The sequence below is a fragment of the Bos mutus genome, chromosome 25 (genome assembly GCF_027580195.1).
Source record: "Bos mutus isolate GX-2022 chromosome 25, NWIPB_WYAK_1.1, whole genome shotgun sequence".
Taxonomy (NCBI): Eukaryota; Metazoa; Chordata; class Mammalia; order Artiodactyla; family Bovidae; genus Bos; species Bos mutus.
The window spans coordinates 21,013,076-21,032,451 of NC_091641.1; the positions used below are offsets into that span (position 1 = coordinate 21,013,076).

The 19,376-nt window shown below is 47.7% G+C and overlaps 1 protein-coding gene across 5 annotated transcripts in view; it reads right to left on the reverse strand.

Moving 5' to 3' along the window:
• SCNN1B (sodium channel epithelial 1 subunit beta) overlaps nucleotides 1-19,376 on the reverse strand; it is a 79,017-nt gene that overhangs the window by 48,715 nt on the left and 10,926 nt on the right. The window contains exon 1 of one of the 5 annotated variants that reach the window (XM_070363202.1): nucleotides 10,628-10,821. The exons of the other annotated variants lie outside the window; for them this stretch is intronic. The gene's annotated coding sequence lies outside the window, so the exon portion shown is untranslated. Of the gene's footprint in view, nucleotides 1-10,627; nucleotides 10,822-19,376 lie in introns of those variants that run through there. 5 annotated transcript variants of the gene reach the window in all.

Here is a 19,376-nt window from a genome sequence, read left to right on the forward strand (position 1 = left end):
TGTAAAGTCAAGTGGGCCTTAGAAAGTATCACTATGAACAAAGCTAGTGGAGGTGATGGAATTCCAGTTGAACTATTTCAAATCCTAAAAGATGATGCTGCACTCAATATGCCAGCAAATTTGGAAAACTCAGCAGACTGAAAAAGGTCAATTTTTATTCCAATCCTAAAGAAAGGCAAGGCCAAAGAATGCTCAAACTACCACACAATTGCACTGATCTCACATGCTAGTAAAGTAATGCTCAAAATTCTCCAAGCCAGGCTTCAACAGTACATGAACTGTGAACTTCCAGATGTTCAAGCTGGTTTTAGAAAAGGCAGAGGAACCAGAGATCAAATTGCCAACATCCGCTGGATCATGAAAAAGCAAGAGAGTTCCAGAAAAACATCTATTTCTGCTTTTTTGACTATGCCAAAGCCTTTGACTGTGTGGATCACAATAAACTGTGGAAAATTCTGAAAGAGATAGGAATACCAGACCTCCTGACCTGCCTCTTGAGAAATCTGTATGCAGGTCAGGAAGCAACAGTTAGAACTGGACATGGAACAACAGACTGATTCCAAAAAGGAAAAGGAATACATCAAGACTGTATATTGTCACTCTGCTTATTTAACTTATATGTAGAGTACATCATGAGAAACACTGGGCTGGACAAAGCACAAGCTGGAATCAAGATTGCCGGGAGAAATATCAATAACCTCAGATATGCAGATGACACCACCCTTATGGCAGAAAGTGAAGAAGAACTAAAGAGCCTCTTGATGAAAGTGAAAGTGGAGAGTGAAAAAGTTGGCTTAAAGCTCAACATTCAGAAAACGAAGATCATGGCATCTGGTCCCATCACTTCATGGGAAATAGATGGGGAAACAGTGGAAACAGTGTCAGACTTTATTTTCTGGGGGCTCCCAAATCACTGCAGATGGTGACTGCAGTCATGAAATTAAAAGACACTTACTCCTTGGAAGTAAAGTTATGGCCAACCTAGACAGCATGTTAAAAACAGAGACATTACTTTGCCAAGAAAGATCCATCTAGTCAAGGCTATGGTTTTTCCAGTAGTCATGTATGGATGTGAGAGTTGGACTGTGAAGAAGGCTGAGTGCCGAAGAATTGATGCTTTTGAACAGTGGTGCTGGAGAAGACTTTTGAGAGTCCCTTGGACTGCAAGGAGATACAACCAGTCCATCCTAACAGAAATCAGTCCTGAATATTCACTGGAAGGACTGATGTTGAAGCTGAAACTCCAATCCTTTGGCCACCTGATGTGAAGAGCTGACTCATTTGAAAAGACCCTGATGCTGGGAAAGATTGAAGGCAGGAGGAGAAGGGGACAACAGAGGATGAGATGGTTGGATGGCATCACCAACTCAATGGACATGAGTTTGAGTAAACTCCAGGAGGTGGTGATGGACAGGGCGTCCTGGCTTGCTGCAATCCATGGAGTTGCAAAGAGTTGGACATGACTGTGTGACTGAACTGAACTGAACTGAAGGCGCTTCATCTGGGCAGAGGGGCACTTTTTACTAATTTACTTGGAGGCATCATATGAGCTCAAAGGGGAGGTCCTGCCAAACATCAGCTTCTGCCCAGAGCCACAGTCATCACCCTTTGGCTGAGCTTGGCCATGCATGTTTTCAGACTTCCCTGGTGGCTCAGACGTTTACGCGTCTGCCTACAATGTGGTAGACCCAGGTTCGATCCCCAGATCAGGAAGATCTCCTGGAGAAGGAAATGGCAACCCACGCTAGTATTCTTTGCTGGAAAATCCCATGGAGAGAGGAACCTGGTAGGCTACAGTCCATGGGGTCCCAGAGTCAGACACACCTGAGCGACTTCACTTTCACTTTGACCATATTTTCAAAAGAAGAGTCTCTGATACATTGGCTGGAATGTGAGGGTGAATTTCCTCCAATACAGGGAAAAATCTAATAAAGAGAGAGTTTTCAGTTAAGTACTCACAACTCCCCATATAGTAGAGCAGCTCAGGACTTACGTGCTGAAGCCAAGCTCTGGGTTTGAATCCAGGTGTGCTGTGCAACCTAGGGCAAGCTACATGGTGTCCCTGTGCCTCCATTCCCTCATCTGAATACCAGGGACAATATTACAGCTACCTCTGAGGGTGCTTAGAACAATGCCTGGTTCACAGCAATATAATGGTATTAAGCACATCAGCACTTAATAGCTTTATTCAAGGATCTATGCAAGTGAAAAAAAAAAAAAGATTGTTTTCCAAATACAAAAAGAAAATTGCAGCATTTAACACAAATGGCACGGTTAAACAAATGTTTGCAACACGGAGGCCAATTAGGGAAATGCCGTTCAACTCTTAGGTGAAAGTGAAACTGCTCAGTCGTGTCTGACTCTTTGCATCCCCACGGACTATAGCCTACCAGACTCCTCAGTCCATGGAATTTTCCAGGCAAGAATATTGGAGTGGGTTGCCATTTCCTTCTCCAGGGGATCTTCCCCTTAGGTAGTGATATGCAAATAATATGGGAACTTTGTTTTGATAGTGAAAGAAAAATCACAAAAGAAAATGACCACATGGATGAGGAACCTTGGTCTCCACTTATTCTTTAAGTTTTGGTACATCCTGAGGGCACAGACAGGGGACCCCCTCTCCTGGTGATGATCTACTACCTACTTCCTGCTGCTGCTGCTGCTGCTAAGTCGAGTCAGTCGTGTCCAACTCTGTGCAACCCCATAGACGGCAGCCCACCAGGCTCCCCAATCCCTGGGATTCTCCAGGCAAGAACACTGGAGTGGGTTGCCATTTCCTTCTCCAATGCATGAAAGTGAAAAGTGAAAGTGAAGTCGCTCAGTCGTGTCCGACTCTTAGCGACCCCATGGGCTGCAGCCTACCAGGCTCCTCCGTCCCTGGGATTTTCCAGGCAAGAGTACTGGAGTGGGGTGCCATTGACTTCTCCACCTACTTCCTAGGAGTCACTAATACTAACCCTAGCCAAGAGCTTAGAATCAAAAGCCTAGAACCACTCTATGAAGAAAAAAAATAAAACCACATACATAAATAGGATCATCAACAATAGTTGGGAAGCGTCTTGGATCATATTAATCATACTAATATTAATTATATAATTAATATTAATATGATTATATTAATTTATATAATATATTTATATAATATATAATATATAATAATATATAATATTAATATAATTAATATTAATCATATTAATCCTCCAACATATTAATATGAAGAATATCTCAATACACAAATCTTTTAAAAAATCTCCCTTCAAAGATAAACGCTCAAGTCATGGCATGATGAAACCAGAGCCCACAGTTCTGAGGCATTTACCACAATCTTGCAGGACAGGACTACCACGTTCAAAAGTGACTGGACCAGATCAGCTTCCAGGGTGTAGGAACTCAGATGATGCATCTGTGCTAACTGCCTGTTTCCAGCACCTTCTGGACTCTTAACCCAAATCACACTGGAAGGGTGAAGAAGCTCCAATAAGCTGCCTCTGAAGACAGGCTTCTTGCGGCAAAGGCAGGTCAAAGACTGGAGCTGAAGACGCTGACTGTCTTTTTGTTGACTGTCAGTCCAGGACTGACCATTGGGTACACAAGGGTCAACCTTGGGTGCTGAGCTGCAACTGGGTACCAATTCTACTTTCATCAACTTAATAGCTTTCTTTACATTGACTCACTCTTGTTTTCACTTAAACACCTACTTCAGCTCTGTCCTAAGCAAGAATGTCCACAAAATCACAAGCTTGATGTTACTAATTACATATTAATGTGTTTCCTAATACACCTCAACATAAATAATTACTAACGAGATGAAAGACATTTGTGTACCATCTAAAAACCATTTCCACATGCCACGCTACATCGGGAAACAGATTCAGCAAAGATCTTCCTTTGTCTCACAAACTCACCAGATTAGATAAAATACCTTGGTACTTACAACTCCAAGAAAACCTGCCATACTGACCCCTTGACCCTGAGCTGCTGCGAACATCGGGGTTCTTATGAAAACCCGTTCTGTAGGTTTCTCTGCTCCTGGGTGTAGGATTATATCAGCCTCTATCCTAGGAGTTGCCTGACACACGTCCTGCCACCGCAGCCAGAAGATCCCAAAGTCCAAGGCAGCAGATGTGGCTTCAGCTGCCAGAAAACACATGTTCTTTTTGTATGAACTTTAAAGGAGAAATGTGCATTCATGTGGGCTTCAGCCTATATGATAAATCCTAGAGGACCCATCTTGTCTTGAGGTCAGAGTACTCCTGGTTTGTCATTTCCTTGTCCATCTGTTGACCAAGTACCACAGGTGGTTTTGAAAGGTGACCACACCTTGTGGCTATTCAACCCTCACTGCCTGGCTTCCCCACATGGATACAGATGCTCAGGGCAAGAAAATATAAATGTACAGCAGGAGTAGAAGGGTAAGGCAAACTATGATAGAGGCACATGAGAGAATATTGGGGAAGGTTAGTTATTTTTGTTTTCTTTAAAAAAAAAACGATCAATTTCTAAGTATCTATATGCCTAGGGGGGAAAATTGGGTGAAATTAATCAGGATGTTAAGAGTAATGATGTTTGGCTGGAAGGATCTTGGGTTATTTTTTAAAAATTATTTTCCCTTTATCTGTGCTTTGGAACATTCCTACAATGAACACATATTGCTTGTAAAATAATAAAAAAAAGATTATTATAGCAAATGGGAAAAGCTTTTGACAGAATGTTACATGAGCAGAGATTACAGCTTTATGGGAAATCAATTGTCAGGAAAAATGTTAGAGCCCTGGGAATTATAGAATAATTTTTTTTTTTAATGTAGATTTCCAGGCCTTTCCACTGGTCCAGTGGTTAAGAATCTGCCTTAAAATGTAGGGGACACTTGTTCGATTCCTGGTCCGGGAAGATCCCACATGCTGCAGAGCGACTAAGCTCACACGCCAAAACTACTGAGCCCATGTGCACCAGCTACTGAAGCCCGTGTGCCTAGAGCCCGTGCTCCGCAAGGAGAGAAGCCACCACCGCAATGAGAAGCCCTCGGACCGCAACGAGAGAGTAGCCCCTGCTCACCACAGCTAGAGAAACCCTACACAGGCAATGAGGACCTATTGCAGCCAAAAATAAATACATAATAAAAAGAAATTAAAATATAGGCTTCTGAGGATTTACAGAAAAATCTGAGGAAAGTGACAGGGAGTATGCTGGACTGATGGGGATTCAGTGTCTACTCTTTGGCAGAAAGGGGACTTGTCAGAGAATTCAGATTAGATGTGTACTTTAGCTTGTGTTCTAGTATTTTTTTTTGTAATTACTTTCCAAGCATTTCTGCTTTTATACTTTTTTAAAAAATTAAAAAACAAGCAAACAACCCTAAACCAAATCAAAGGGAGAGGTATTCAGTCAACTAGGAAAATCTGCTGGGGTCTCCAACAGCTAGACGACCCTGCCTGTCATTTACACAGGATGATCTTTCTTTTCCTCTTGGAGACAGGTGAGCCCAAGATGGGTCTCAGAGGAGGTGGCGGCATTAGAACTCGTGTTTCCTGGATGGCTCCTGTCTTCCAAATCCTTGTTGACAGAGTCTCAATGTTGTGCTTGCTTCCTTATTGCCGAGGACTCTGCTACGCCAGGCTTCATCCCGTACAAGCACAATTACATGGGAAAACACCTCGCCCACCAGGCCCGCTGCCAGGAGCAGAGTCATCGCGTCCTGATGGGCAGATGACTCGGGGACTCGGGGGTGCCCGTGGCGCACGCGCAAGCCCACGGCTCTGCCCCTACCCAGCCATGCAAGTAGCCACTTGCCCAGGGCGGGTGGTGTGTCTTGACAGGTGGCAGGGAAGAATGTGGCCATTTCATCTGCTCCCTACCTCTCTCCCTGCCAAGGGCTGGAGGCAACTTTGCAGTGGAGAGTATCTGTTGAGCCTTGGAAGATGCCAGGGCTGTGTGGGGTAGAGGTGGAGAAGGCAGGTAGTTAGAGTATTGGGAATAAAATGCAGTGTCCCTGACTAAAGTCAGAAAAACAAGGTCAAGCTGGTAACATTTTGAGGCTCACGAAGTAGGTCTAGCCTCTCTCTTTCTGTTTCTCACTGGGAAGCATAAACTATTCTATTATCATTAAAAATGAGAGCCTTGGAGTCAGACAGACTTGAGTGGAGTCTTGGAACCATCGCGTCACCTCTCTGAGCCTCAACTGTCTTACCTGTAAATGCGCACAACGATGGCATCTCCCTTCCTGGGCTTTTTTTTTTTTTTCCAGTGAAGACTAAAATGAGATAATGCATATAAAGCACTTAGTGTAAGGTTGGACAAACACTGGCTATTATTACCTGACATGACTGAGCGACCGAACTGAACTGAACTGAACTGAAGAGAAAGAATGATGACAATATGTAGGTGGCCGCTAAGTTTACAAACTTACCTGCAAGGCTGCTTTAGAAAGGACAGGTGCTGGAAAGGGAGTTTCCCAACTCAATAAAAGAATGACTTGGTTTTTGGACAGCACTTCCCAGAGGCTCAGCTGTCACTGTGTCCCATGTCTGTCGGAAACGTTCAATGGCTCTGAGTATCTGCAGAATAAAGGCCTTATAGTATGGCCCTACTCTCCATGTCTCTCTTTATTCCCCTCTTTCTTTCTTTCTTTGTGTCTTTAGTTGCTTAGTTGTGTCCAACTCTTTGGGACCCCATGGACTGTAGCCTGCCAGGCTCCTCTGTTCATGGGGTTTCCCAGGCAAGGCTATCAGAGTGGGTTGCCATTTCCTCCTCCAGGGTATCTTCCCGACCCAGGGACTGAACTCACATCTCCTGTGTCTCCTGCATTGCAGGTGGATTCTCTACCTGCTAAGCCAAGAAGGAAGCCCTCACTTCCCTTCAAAATGAGTGATGGGTAAGAACCTGGGTTCGAACCCTAGCTCTGTCACTTACTTGCTGTGTGACCACGTGGAATTGACTTATCCTCTTTGTGTCCTGGTTTTCCCATCTGTAAAATGAGGGGGAGACAGTCCCTCCTTCATGGGGCTGGTGTTGAAGATTCAATGGTAAATGTGAAGGATGGGGCACTCTGGAGCGCAGAGAGGGATCAGTGTCTGCAGCAGCTTCCGAGCCTCTCATACCAGGCCCCTTGGGCCACCTGCAGGAGCCCCTGGCACTCTGGACACGCCCATGAGCTCACTTCACTTCACGCTGTTTCTCTCTTGGAGTGCCTTTCCCCCAGGCCCAGCTCCCGTGCTGCCTCTTTCAAGAAGCTCCCAGTCCTCACTGAATGGACATCATTTCCCCTCCTCCTCAGCCCCGTAATACTTTCTGTGGGCCAAGCGCTCCTGTTTCGCTTGTTCCCAACTACTTCATATCATGGCTCTTTATGCCCCTTTCTAATCTCTCGTACGTGGTGAAGAGGGCCCTGGTCAGATCCCCCGACACTTGAAATGGCACGTGATAGTTGCTCAGTAAATATGTCTGGACTTCAGTGCTCGGAGGCAGGGCTGACATTCAGCAGCTATGACCCAGAGTGGTTTGCCAGAATGGTTTATACTGGAAACTCCTGGCTGGAAGGCACCCTTCTCCTAAACATTCCAGTTATTGCCATTGCTTACGTGCATGGGGTGGCGGGGGAGCACCTGGTTCCCCTCCATCCACCTGTACCTGGAGCTCTGTGATGGTGGCGCAGAGGTAGAGTCTGCCTGCCAATGCAGGAGATCGATCATGGGTTCGATCCCTGGGTTGGGAAGATCCGAAATGGCAACCCGTCCCAGTATTCTTGCTTGGAAAAATCCCATGGACACAGGAGCCAGGTAGGCTACAGTCCACAGGGTTGCGAAGAATCGGACATGACTCAGCACTACCACCATCACCATTCATATGTCGAAGCTATAAGGCTCCTCAGAATGGGACTTGGAGACAGGATCTTTAAAGGGGAGACTAAGTGAAAATGAAGCCCATAGGGTGGACTAATCCAATCTTACCCACATCTTATAAGAAGAGGACGTTTGGCCATCCAAAGAGACACCAGGGAAGGGCATGCACAGAGGAAGGGCCATGTGGAGACACAGTGAGAAGGCGGCCATATGCAGGCCAAGGAGCCAGGCTTCTGCAAAACCAGCCCGGCGGACACCTAGAACTACTTCCAGCCTCCAAAATTGAATAAATGTTTGTTGTTTAAGTCACCTAGTCTGTAGTAGTTGGTCTAACAGCCCAGGCAGACTCGGAAAAGCTGTAAAGGGAGAAGGAACCAGTGGGCAAGGGAATGAGTGGGCTGAGGAGACAGGACTCTGGAGAGCTCCCCACTGACTCTCTAGGATCTGAATGATGGGGTCCGTAAGTCCATCCCCCTGCCCTCAGCTAGGAATGATTTTGGCTTAGAGGTGAATCTGTTCTTTTCTCCCCCAACCAAGAGATGTCATAACCTTCCTTGGAAACACACTCCCATTTTTAACAACCTGCTTTGCGAGTCCTTCCTCAACCAGGTTAAAGGCAGTAAGTGGCACCTTAAAAAAAAGTTGGTTTTTAAACTTAAGCCTCAACAAAGTGTGACTGTCCAAACTTTTGACAAAAGACCTTACAGTTTTCCTGCAATGAATCCAGCAATGGGTTCCGGTCACACTTAGAATAAAACCCCAATTCCTTACCAAGTTCTGGAGAGCAAGCAAGCCCTGCTGCTGCTGGTGCTGCTAAGTCACTTCAGTTTTTCCAGACCTTCCTCCTGCCCTTCTCACACTTCCTCACATCTGCTCCTCCAATTTGCCAAGATCAGGCCACCTCAGGTCCTTTGCACCTATTATTCCTGCTGGATCAGCCATCCCTGGCAGCTTCCACAGCCCCTCTGGCCCAGCATCAGCATCATTCAGCGAGCTCTTCAAAGACCCACACGTGAGAGCCTCATGCACAGCAGCTCTGACTCCCCAAGTCGGGGTATCTGTATTCTTTAAACTCCCACACAAAGCCTGATGCACAGGCAGGGTTGGGGACCATGGCCCTAGATCTTCATCAAGTTGCTTCATCTTTGAGGCTTCAGCTCGAATGCCACCTCTGAGACACCCGTCCTGATCCCCAGCCCCTCAGGACACTCTAGCTCACTGCCTTGTTTATTCTTTCCACAGAACCCAACACCATTAAAACTGTCTACTCTCTTCATTTCCTGTCTGTCTCCCTCTACCGGGGTTTGAACCTCCCAGTGAAGGTGACTGGGCCTCTGTCTTCCTAGCCCCAGTGCAGAGCTGTTTTGGCCGACACAGGAGCCACATGCGTGGCGAATACTGGGCACTGGAAACTCCATTGAACTGAGATGTGATTCCATGTGGAACACTATCTGCATTTCGAAGAAACCATTTGAAGGACTTCCCTGGGGGTCCAGTGGCTAAGGTTCTGTGCTCCCAATGGAGAAGGCCCGGGTTCGGTTCCTCGTCCGGGAACTAGATCCCACAGCAGCAACTAAGACCCAGTGCAGTCAAAAAATAAATAAGTGTTTTTAAAAAATCACTTCTTTAAAAAAAAAAATCCAAAGCAAAGAAACTGTAGAAAAAAGAGAGACATAAAATACTAGTATTCTGCAAGATGAAAAGTGTTCTGGAGATGAATTGTACACTAATGTGAATCACACTGCTATATCATACACTTAGAAATGGTTAAGATGATCAATTTCATGTTGTGTGTGTTTTAGTAAAATTAAAACTTTAAGGACTTCCCTGGCAGTCCAGTGGTTGAGAGTTCACCTGCCAAGGCTGGGGACATGAGTTCAGTCTCTGGTTCTCTGGTCCAGGAAGATTCCACACGCTCCAGGGTAACTAGGCCCGTGACCCACAACCTACTGAGCCCATGTACCTAGAGCCCGCACCAAGAGAAGCGACTGCAGTGAGAAGCCCACGCACCGCAACTAGAGAATAGCCTTGGCTCGCCACGACTAGAGAAAGGAAGACCCAGTGCAGCCCAAAATAAGTGAATACATAAATGAATGCTGCTGCTGCTAAGTCGCTTCAGTCGTGTCCAACTCTGTGCAACCCCATAGACGGCAGCCCACCAGGCTCCCCATCCCTGGGATTCTCCAGGCAAGAACACTGGAGTGGGTTGCCATTTTCTTCTCCAGTGCATGAAAGTGAAAAATGAAAGTGAAGTCGCTCAGTCGTGTCCGACTCTTAGCAACCCCATGGACTACAGCCTACCAGGCTCGTCCGTCCATGGGATTTTCCAGGCAAGAGTACTGGAGTGGGGTGCCATTGCCTTCTCCCAAATAAATATTATTTATCTGTATATGTGTGTGTGTTAATTGCTCAGTCATTTCCGACTCTTTGCAACCCCATGGGCTGTAGCCCACCAGGCTCCTCTGTCCATGAAATTCTCCAGGCAAGAATACTGAAGTGGGTTGCCAGTTCCTGCTCCAAAATGAATAAATAAATAAAAAAAATTATTTATCTGTATAGGTTAGGAATAAAACCATGTTAAAAAACTTAAGGTATATTGAACATAGAAAATCTCAATAATTTTTAATATTGACTGCCTGTTAATGGGTCAATAAAATATATTATTAAAACAAATTTCACTTATTTCTTTGTTTTTACTTATTTTTTTCAATGTGGTTATTAGAAAACTTTAAGTTGTTATGTGGTTCAGATTTGTGGCTTGTGTTATATTTTTACTGATTAGTGCTGACCTAGAACCACAGCTGGCACACAGTAGGCACTTCAATACAAGTTGAATATCAAAATGAATACAGCTACTGCCAAAGAGGCGCTATTTTGGGACTTCTCTGGTGGTCCAGTCGTTAAGACTCTGCACTTCCACTTCAGGGGAGCGGGCTCAATCCCAGGTCGAGGAACTGAGACCCCACATCCTGTCCACCGTGCACTGCAGCAAAAAAAAAAAAAAGTGCTGTTTTGAGTGTAAGAGCAATGTTCTGTCTGCCAGGGGAGAATGGCGGTGCACTTACATAACCAAATCATCAAAATTAATAATTAATATCCATTGTTATGATGACAACATCAGCTGCAGTTGTGGAATACCTAATACGTACCAGGGACTGTCACAGCACTGTGCCCACATTATCTCATTTCATTCTCAAGTCAGTCCTTTAAGGGACCATTGTCTCCATAGGACAACCGGCTGCCCAAGGGCATCCAGCTGGTGAGGAGACAGGGTTGGCTCAGCCTCTCCAGAACACCTGCCCACTCCAGGCCAGGCCCCACGTGCCATCCTATTATGAAGGACTTGCAGACCCTTCTTAAGCCAGACAATGAGCAGGGGCTTCTGGCTTCCAGAGTCTAGAGAAAACCCCCAGGAGGCAGTGAGTCCCTGTCCTCTGGGTCCAGGAAGAGAATGAAACCATTCATAAGCCCTGATCTCCTCGAGCTCACCCACCCAGATCCGGCTGCCAGCCCTCTCCGTTTCAAGGACTCCTGGAACCGGTCCTGGCCCAGGTGGTCATTCTTGCTCAAGGCGGTTGCAGTGGATGGCACTGGGCCCAGCCTGACCCGCCCGAGGGCCCTGCCCCATGCCCGAGGCCGCAGGGTCTGCGGTGCGGCCGCTCCCCTCCCGCCCTGTGGCTTTCAGGCCCAGAGTCACCTGAGACTCCATCTCTGGGGCTCAGATCGCTTGAGCAGGTGGTATTAATATCTAACGTGAGACCTTTCTGGAGGGGTCTTTGATCTTAAGATGCACAGATCAGGACACTCTGGAATGGGGATGGGGTGCAACACATGGACAGAAAATTCTCCCATCTTTGGGATCCAATTCCATCTTAAAATGTCGGTGTGAACTCGAGGAAACTGCTTGGGTCTGGTCAAAGAGACAGTGACTGAAGAAGCCAACGAAGACCTGGTTCCCCTGGCGACAGCTGGGTGTTAAGGAGCCTGACCTCAAAGGGAACAAAGATCCTGCAGTCTGGGGATCCTCAGAGCCCCAGCCTGTGAGCCAGTCAGTGGGTCAACCAGAACCTAGAGTAATGGTTCTCAAAGTCTGGCCCCAGATTGGCTGCTGCAACATTATCTGGAACTTGTTAGAAGGCAACTCCTCCGGCCCGACTCCAGACCTCCCGAATTGGAAACTCTGGGTTTGAACAAGCACTCTGGATTTTCACAGCCCCTAGAGATTCTGGGCCGTTCTAAACTTGAGAATCAAGGCCTACAGCCTACCGCCTCACTTCTCGAGTACCAAGACCAGCAGATTAGCCTCACCTAGCAGTTTGTTAGAGACACAATATTTAGGCCCCACTTCAGTTACAGAGTCAGAATCTGCACTTAGCAGCACACCCTGGGCCTCATGTCTATGCTAAGATTGAGGACACGCTGGCCTAGAGTTCCTTGCCGTTAAGTCAGGGGTCTCAAACTCAAATGTTTCCAGGGACCAAGCCGGTGATGTTAAAAAATAACGAAGCCAAGGACTTCCCTGGTGGTCCAGTGGTTAAAACTCTGCCTTCTAACGCAGGGCACATGGGTTTACTCCCTGGTTAGGGAACCAAGATCCCACATGCGTGTGTCTGTGTTCGGTCATGTCCGATTCTTTGTGACCTCATGGACTGTAGCCACCAGGCTTCTCTGTCCATGGGATTTTCCAGGTAAGAATACTGGAGTGGGTTGCCATTTCCTCCTCCAGGGGATCTTCCCGATCCAGGGGAATTGAACCCTCATCTCTTGCATCTCCTGCACTGCAGGCAGATGCTTTACCACTAGCCACATGCCATGGAGCAACTAAGCCTGAGCCACGAGAGAAGCCCGGGCACCACATCAAAGAGCCCTTGGCGCTGCATCAAAAGATCCTGCCTGCCACAACTGAGACCCAGTGCAGCCAAAAATCAATAAATAAATATGGTAAAAAATGAAGCCAGGTGAGATCCAGCTGATTATTGCTCTTCGGAAATGTGAGCCCAGGATGTCTAGATCTTCTCATTTTTTTCAAGAAATCTAGAAATCCAGATGCCAAAGTGAAAATTTCCTGATTTAAAAAAAATGGCTAGACTTGGACTTTCCTGGTGGCGCAGTGGCTAGGAGTCCACCTGCTAAGGCAGGGGACTCGAGTTTGATCCCTGGTCCAGGAAGATTCTACGTGCCTCAGAGCAACTAAGCCCGTGAACCACAACTACAGAAGCCCGCGTGACCAGAGCCTGTGCTCCGCAACAACAGAAGCCACTGCAGTGAGAAGCCCACACACCAAAATGAAGAGGAGCCCCTGCTCGCTGCAACTAGAGAAAGCTCGTGCACAGCAATGAAGACCCAGCGTAGCCACCACAACTACAAAATTGCTGGACTTCCCTGCAGGTCCAATGGCTAAGGCTCCGTGCTCCCAATGCAGAGGTCCCAGGTTTGAGTTCCGGTCAGAGAACAAGAGCCCACATGCCAGAACTAAAGATTTCTGAATGCTAAAACTAAAAAATTCTGCATGCTGCAACTAAGTGATCTTATGTGATGCTATGTGCTGCAACAAAGATCTGGTGCAATCAAATAAATTAAAAAAAAATTACTGTGTGGATGATATAAAACCAGACCTACGGGGCACCAGAACTCAGGTGTTGGGGCAAGAGACCTGTCTTCTCCCTGGGTGAGCTATTTGAGCTTGGGACAGCTCTGCCAGGCATGGCAAGAGGCATGCAGCAGGGCCTCTAGAAGGGCTGGGAGAGAACTTCTCAGACTCATCTGCATAATGGAATCGCTTGCAGATCTTTGAAATACTGATACCTGGCTCCCGCCTCCTGACAGTCTGATTTACTTGGTCTTGAACGTTCTCTGGGTTAGTTCCAAACTGCAGCAGAGTTTGAGAACCATTGGCCTGATAGAGCAGGCATTGGCAAACAGGACAGACAGGAACAGTTTAGGCTTTTCATGTCACAGAGCCTCTGCTGCAGCTACTCAGTTCTGGCGTGGGAATGTAAAAGCAGCCAGAGATAGTATTAAATGACTGAGCATGGCTGTGGGTTGTGTGTGTGTGTGTGTGTGTTTGTTTGTTTTTTCCCTGGGGCGGTGCTGAATAGCTTGCAGGATCTTAGTTCCCGGACCAGGGATTGAACCTGGGCCATGGCAGTGGAAGCATGGAATCCTCACCACTGGACCGCCAGGGAATTCCCAGCATGGCTGTGTGTTCATTTTCGGTTTTGTTGCTGTTTTTTCTTTCTTTCTTTTTTTTTTTAGTTTTATTTATTTATTTGGCTGTATCCAGTCTTAGGCTTCCCGGGTGGCTCTAGTGGTAAAGAATCCGTCTGTCAGTGCAGGAGACGAAAGAGATGCAAGTTCGATCTGTGGGCTGGGAAGATCCCCTGGAGGAGGGCATGGCAACCCACTCCAAACTCCATGGACAGAGGAGACTAGTGGGCTATAGTCTATGAGGTTATAAAGAGTCGGACACGACTGAAGCAGCTTAGCACGCACACACGCACACCGGGTCTTAGATGGGGCACGCAAGCTCTTTGACCTTTTTGTTTCGGCATATGTGATCTTGTTTCCTGACCAGAGATCAGACCTGGGCCCCTGCATTGGAAGCGTGGAGTCTCAGCCACTGGAACACCAGGGAAGTCCCATAGCTGTGTTTTAATAATCCTTTCTTTATGAATCCTGAATTTTGAACTTCATGTAGTTTGCATGTGTCACAGAATACGATTTTTTTCTCTGGATTTTTTTTTTTTTCCCAACCACAGGAAAAAACCATTCTTGGCTCATGGACTGCACAGACTTGGCCTTTGGGCCATAGTTTGCCAACCTCTGGGCTGGAGGAAATGAATTGAGGGCATGGAGGCTTGGACTGCAGGCCTCCTTCTTCTTCCTGCTATTTACCCACACAATCTCTGAAACCTTAGCAGCACGGGATTATGAAAAGGTTATGTTGACAAGGCCCGATCAAGTATTGACTTGGTCTGGCTCTGGGCCAACAACGTCAGATTAGAACCTAAGTCCTTCATCACCCTGGCAGGATTTCAGGGAGCTGCCTTCCAGTGGGAAACTCTGAGCCCACCTCCCTGGCTGGAGATGTCATTGACCCCTAACATGTAGTGACCATTTAGCTTGACCTGCATCATCTTACAGAGAAGGCAATGGCACCCCACTCCAGTACTCTTGCCTGGAAAATCCCATGGACAGAGGAGCCTGGTAGGCTGCAGTCCATGAGGTTGCTAAGAGTCGGACACGACTGAGCGACTTCACTTTTCACTTTCATGCACTGAAGAAGGAAATGGCAACCCACTCCAGTGTTCTTGCCTGGAGAATCCCAGAGACAGAAGAGCCTGGTAGGAGGCTGTCTATGGGGTCGCACAAAGTTGGACACAACTGAAGCAACTTAGCAGCAGCAGCAGCAGCATCATCTTATTTCCTTCTCACTCCTCAAGAGAGAGAGGACTAGTATATGCTCATGTGTATTATTATATACCCATTTTTAGATGAGAAAACAGAGGCAAAACGAGGTCAGGTGATTTTCCTAAAGTCACAGAGTGAGAGAAATAGAACAGAATTGAATCCATGTCTGCTTGACTCTAGAGGCTGCTCTCATAACCACTCTGCCATATCACCTCTCAATAATCCATCACATCACCGGTCAATATGACACTCAGAGACAACCTTCTCAAGGACAAGCTTTGGGCAGCACACCAGGGCTCTCTGCATCTCACCTCGCATCCAGACACCAACCAACCTTCTCTGCTTTGAGCTGCAGTCAGATCTGGGACGTCCAAGATAGATTCTGTGTCCACTCCAGGAAGAGGGAGGCTAGCACAGCGGTCCCGTGTGACTGAGCAGGTTTTGCACCGCACAACTCTTGGGGGTATTGTTCACAACGTATTCTGTGTGAATGGCACCTGTGGATCTGCGGAGCTGGAGGCTGGAGGTGAGATGCTCAGAGCTGCCTGGCCTAAGAGTGGCCTTGGGTGCCCACTATTACTGCCGTTCAGAAACAATTCATCCCAAAGAGAGGCGGCCCCAAAGGGAATGCCACTATAGATGGTGAGGGTTTAGGCAGGCAGCTTTGGGGAGTCCTTTGGGTCTGGGGCAGGGAGCAGCTGGCTCTTACTGGAACCTCCTCTATCCAGTTCAGAAAACTGGATCTTGCTCCCTGATCTCTCTCGGATTGGACTGACCGCAGCTCCAGCTCTGAACTCTCAGCCCCACTCCAGGTGAAAGGTCTCCATCTCTTTCCTCCACACCCTGCCTTGTTGGAAAGAAAGAAGGGCCCTTGAGTGTTCTCTCCAGTGTTGACCCCAAACTGCCCCACACCAGCCCTCCAGTGCCGGTTCTCACACACTGAGCAACACCTGCCCCTGGCTACCCAGGGCTGCAGGGAATTCCCAGCCCAACACCCCCAGCTCTCCCCTTCACTGCTGCCCTTGCCAGAGTGTTTTCCTGTGTTTGCTTTGCTTTTATGATTTGAGCCAGGCCCTGTGCCAGCACTTTACATGCACCAGCTCATGTGACCCTCGTCAGATCCCCAGGAGGCAGCAACTATGATTACTCTCATTTTACAGACAAGGGCTTGGAGAGATTCAGAGAGGTTAAATCAATACCCAGAGCCACACAGGTAGAAAGTGTCAGAGGTAGGAATCAATTTGGGTCTTTTAGACTTTGAGCCTACTTCTTTATCTTTCTGGGGGACGAATGTGTCATGTCCTCTAGGTCTGTTTCCCTGCGTGCAGGTTGGGCCTTAGGGCTGGGAAGCCATGCGGGTGAGCATGATGCTGCTGTTGGTGATGATGGTGGTGAAAGAGGAGACGATGAGAATAATGGGGATGGTGGTGATGATGGTGAAGATGCAGCTGATGAGATAAGAGGATGGGATGATAATGATGGTGGTGATGATAATGATGAGGATGGTGGTGACGATGACCATGATGTACCCACTTATAAGGGGGATAGTGCAGACCGCGTGATGCAACTCAGGTCAAACATTGCTCACCATGCCGGTTCTATAATCAGCAGTCTATAAGTGTTGCATCAGCTGAGGTCTCTGTGCTCTAGACCTCCAGAGTGGGTTCCACTGCCTTGTTAAACAAGCACCTTCCTCCTCAAACACTAGGTGAAAGGCATGAATCAGAGACAAGAAAGGGGGAAAAGGGTAACATTTTTCTCTGTTGGTCCCTCCTGTCTCCTGCTAAGTCTCCATTCTTGCCAACCTCTGAAATCTAGCTTGGCTTTGGAACCGAGTCCCTGGGAGGGAGGCCTGGCCTTGGCTGGTTTCCTGGCCCCCGGGTGGCCATCTCCCCCGGCCTCCAAGGAGATTTGGAGGCTAAGAAAGTGGTGCCCAGTAAGGGGCTTCTGCCCCAGGAATCACAGCCACATGCAAGCTGGGCTCTGGTCTGCCCACTTTCTGTTGGGAGAGATTAGGATCTTCACCCCCACAGTGACCCAGGGGAGGTCCTGCAGGAGTGAAAACCCCTGAAACCTTATACTCCACTGCCAGTGAGTCAACAGCTTTGAGAGCCATTGTCATGGAGTAAAAATTTCTATTCCTCCTCCACACTCATCTGGAAGCCGAGGAGAGGAAGGGTGAGCTCTGTGATCAGACTGCTTGAGTTCGAATCCCAGTCCAACCATTTGTTAGCTCTGTGTGACCTTGGGCAAATGACTTAACTTCTCTAGCCTATTTTCTGATCTGCAAAATGCAGACAACAACCTGTTTCACTGGACTGTTGGAAGAGTATGATGAGATCACGCAGTGAGAGAACTCAATCTCTCCAAAGGTCAAGTGAGGGAGAGGGTACCTTTATGGTCACTGAACAAATTCTATGCTGTAACCCGGCATGTAGAGCACACTTTAAAGTGCCACCTATTATAATTACTGTAGAGGGGAAAGCCACATGGGTCCCACCAACATATATCTAATGAGCCGTATCTTGTGTTGAGAAACTAAAGTCAGTCCATCCCTGTGTACAAGGCAAGCAACCAACATGGATCCCAGGCAGAGCGGCTGCACCTCCTCCAGTGACTGAGATGGTTTGGGGGTTGACTGCAGGGAGGTTTTTTCTAGCCCATTAGATTCTAAGATCCAATAAGAAAACAGCCTCTCCCATCCCAGGCCCAGGCATCAGGGGCCCTAGCGGAAGTTCAAGAGTGGGGGTGAGGATGGAGGGGGCCTCTCAGGATGAGGTGGGGGTCGAGGAGTCTCCTGGGGCTGAGAGATGCAGCTCACTCAGCTCTGGATCGCCAGGGCCTAGTCCATCACCGGCACTCATCCAGCACCTGTCATTTATTCACTCAACCAATATCATTATCATGCAAGGAGATCAAACCAGTCAATCCTAAAGGAAATCAATCCTGAATATTCATTGGAAGGATTGATGCTGAAGTTGAAACTTCAATACTTGGGCCACCTGATGCGAAGAACTGACTCATTGGAAAAGACCCTGATGCTGGGAAAGTTTGAAGGCAGGAGGAGAAGGGGACGACAGAGAATGAGATGGATGGATGGCATCCCTGACTCGATGGACATGAGTTTGAGCAAACTCCAGGTGTTAGTGGTGGACAGGGAAGTCTGGTGGGTTGCAGTCCATGGGGTCCCAGAATCGGACACGACTTAGCGATTGAACAACAACAAAACATCATTGAGAGTCTACAGAGAGCTGGGGCTATAGCAGTGAAGCAGTAAAAAAAAAACAAACAAACAAAAACAGACAAAATCTGTCCCCTGAAGTAGTTTAAATCCCTGCGAACTAGTGTCGTAGGCTTCAGGAAACACTCCTGAAATTATTCCCCAATTCTGGGAAATGTGTCTGATTCCTCCCTCCCCTTCCCCCACCCTTTTCCTCCAGGTTCTGCCTTCTATTGGGGGTGGGGTGGAGATTTGCCCAAAGGGTAGGTCGTCCTGTGGCCAGACTGCCACCCACTGTCATCAGGTGTTCGAGGGGTCAGAGAGGGTGAGGCCCAGCCCGGCTCCCGCTCCTCCAGCCAGCAAGCTGCAACCAACCCATCCATCCTCCGCTGGAATATCACCCCTCCCTGGACACACACACCCAGGCCCAATTCTGATCTTTCAACTTGCCCTGAATTCTATAGGAGTTTCAGACTTTTCAGCCCAGAACTCTCCTCCCTTTGCCCCACCCTCATCTCTTTCCAAAGCGGGGCTTGAACAGCATTTCTGGAGTTAACTGGAACAGTAAGAAGGGTGTGGCCCAGGAATGAGGGTCAATTATCTGCTGGCCACAGAGCTAAGGTGCTGGGCTTGCTTAATGACGCCCCTGCAGGACGCCCTATTGTCCCCAGTCCACAGGCCAGGGCTGGGACTCAGAGGTCAAGTACCTCACCCGCAAGGTCACACATAACTGAGCTGCAACTCCAGCCCATTGAACTCCCAAACGCTTAATGGTTACATAAGTGAAAGTCGCTCAGTCGTGTCCGACTCTTCGCAACCCCATGGACTATACAGTCTACGGAATTCTCCAGGCCAGAATACTGGAGTGGGTTAGCCATTCCCTTCTCCAGGGGATCTTCCCAACATAA